The sequence below is a fragment of the Pteropus vampyrus genome, unplaced genomic scaffold, assembly GCF_000151845.1.
Source record: "Pteropus vampyrus isolate Shadow unplaced genomic scaffold, Pvam_2.0 Scaffold186, whole genome shotgun sequence".
Classification (NCBI taxonomy): domain Eukaryota; kingdom Metazoa; phylum Chordata; class Mammalia; order Chiroptera; family Pteropodidae; genus Pteropus; species Pteropus vampyrus.
Window position 1 is genome coordinate 1,678,051 of NW_011888967.1, and position 2,378 is coordinate 1,680,428.

Sequence of the window (2,378 nt, forward strand, 5' to 3'; positions counted from 1 at the left end):
ATAGGATATAAACAATACATGGTACCAAACTAGAAGTCGGGTGCATATTGGTGTTTACATATTATAATAGCTTAATTTGGGGGAATATCATTCATCATATATGTCTAAATTGACCAAGTGGAGAAAAAAAGGTAGAAGAATTAAAGTTTCTCAGTCCCTTATCCTTTCAGTTCATAGGAAGAGGTTTATAAGTAAGGGTTGTGCGTTCTCCTTTTACCTCTAAACGTTGGTCTGGGTACGATCAGCTTAGTAAAAGTGAACCAGGATCAATATAAATGAATTAACTGTGCAGTGTATTATTTCTTGGGAATGTGCCAGACAATTGCAGTTGATAGTGACTCATCTAGTTTTTGAGAGTTGAAAGAAAAAGACAAAAGGGATTGACAAGTACAAGTGCAAAGTAATAATGAAGAATGTGTCTTGTGCAACAGTGTAAAGGCATTGTCCTATTTAGAGGTCTCAGCGTCTTAGATTCTTTCGGAGTATGCTTACACAAAACCAAACAGTGAAAAGGAACTTAATTTTTTCCTACCATCTGTCTATTTTCTCCCAAATAGCTATAAATACAGACCTAGCAGTTATACTGAATTCCTTTGCAGTGGTTGTAGAAAAATGTATTTATTCTGTGTGCTTTGGAAATAGAATATGTATGCAATAAAAATATATTCCTCTATACTATAAGGATTCCTTCCCGAAACTCTTTTCTTTTCCAGTCTTTGTTTTGGAAAATTCTTATACTATGTATTTAAATATACAACCTTCATTGAAAATATTGATCACACTTAAATGTTTATTTGACAATTTGTGAACTTAAAGGGCCTAAAAGTCAGCTTCGGTAAGTTTATTTCTTACTGGACAGTTTTATATGGTTGAGGTATTGAGCTCATTGTTTACAACTATAGAAACAATCTGAATCCAAAACAAAACTAAATGAAACACCCTCTCACCCACCAAAAAAACCCAAACCTGAAAATCGCACTTACTCTCTGTTGTCTTTCTCCTAAAAATAGGAGATTGGAAATTGAAACCATTAATTGAAAGTTCGAGGTCATTAGGAGCTGGTTAAAAATTTACATGGTCATAATTATTAATAATTATAAACACCTATTATTTGTTTTAATGAACACCTCTCTTTCCTGGCATGTTTTACTTTTTGCTATGACTGAGCATACCATTCAATTTTGTTATAAAGACCTACCAAGATCTTAATAAAAGGAAAAGTTTTCTTGGCCAGGTTTTGGCCAGTCATACTGAAACTCTTGTAAAGCAAAGAATGTAACTTGTAGAATTGACCTTTAGGACTGTTTTAAGAATTATGCCCTCGATCAGAGAAGAAAAAACTTGATGAGATCATTCCAGCTTCTTGACTGTTCTGAAGCCCGGATTTTCCATTTAAAAATACGTTCTTACAAGTATAGGCAGAATTTAAAAGAGCCTAATTGAGTCAAAAGTATTGCATTTTCTTTAGATGTTCAATATGGTTGGGCCAGTATGCATGGCACAGCACAAGACTGTGGGACTCCCTCTGTTGGACTGGAGAGGCTAGATTGACTTGGGAGACTGAGCATATCATGGCAATACAGGGCAAGTGTCCTCATCCACTGTGTGTAAGTGCTAAGCATGTATGGTAGGGAATTTGCCTTGTATGTTAGCATCTCAACAGTGGAAAGGACATGAAAACTCAGCTCGTTTAAAGAGCTCTTACATTAATGCTATTATGTCTGTATTGAGAGGACTTTCCTTTTGATCACAGCATTTATTGGCGTCAGCATAATAATATAAAGTGGAATGGAACATTTCCCTTTTTCTTATGTACTTACTGTATTTCATGGTGTAGCTAAAACTATTACAAAACATTGTGAAAGCTTGAGTTTGTCTAGATAGTTTGTTGCTATTTATCTTTAGAATTCCTATTTGCAGTTGTTAATACCTTTTAGTCACCTACCAGATTGCATACTAGGATTGCATTTTGTAAAAATTGATGCATTGACTTTTTTGCTTGAAGTAGTAAATATTCTGTTTTTCCCAAATCAGGGCAACTGATGTAGATTAGACAAATTTCTCAGAGCTTCAGGGATGTTAAAAAAGGATTAAACTGGAAATTTCAATTTCTGTGTGTGTGTGCATGAGAGAGAGAGAGAGACATACACGGACGGTTGGCCAGGCGGACGGACAGATAGGCAGATGGACAGACAGGCAGACAGGCGGACTGGGGAAATCTTTGATGAGAATACTAAGATGAGTGAGACATTGTTCCTGCTCTCAAGAGGCTTATAGTCAACTACAAGAGATGGACAAATATAAACAAGTACATATAACTGAAACAGAAGGTAGAAAATAAGACAAATCAATAAGAGTTTTAAACAGTCCACTAAAGA

At 35.3% G+C, this 2,378-nt stretch overlaps 1 protein-coding gene across 2 annotated transcripts in view; it reads left to right on the forward strand.

The window, feature by feature from the left end:
* TMEM2 (transmembrane protein 2) overlaps window positions 1-2,378 on the forward strand; it is a 69,371-nt gene that overhangs the window by 9,731 nt on the left and 57,262 nt on the right. The window lies entirely within an intron of this gene.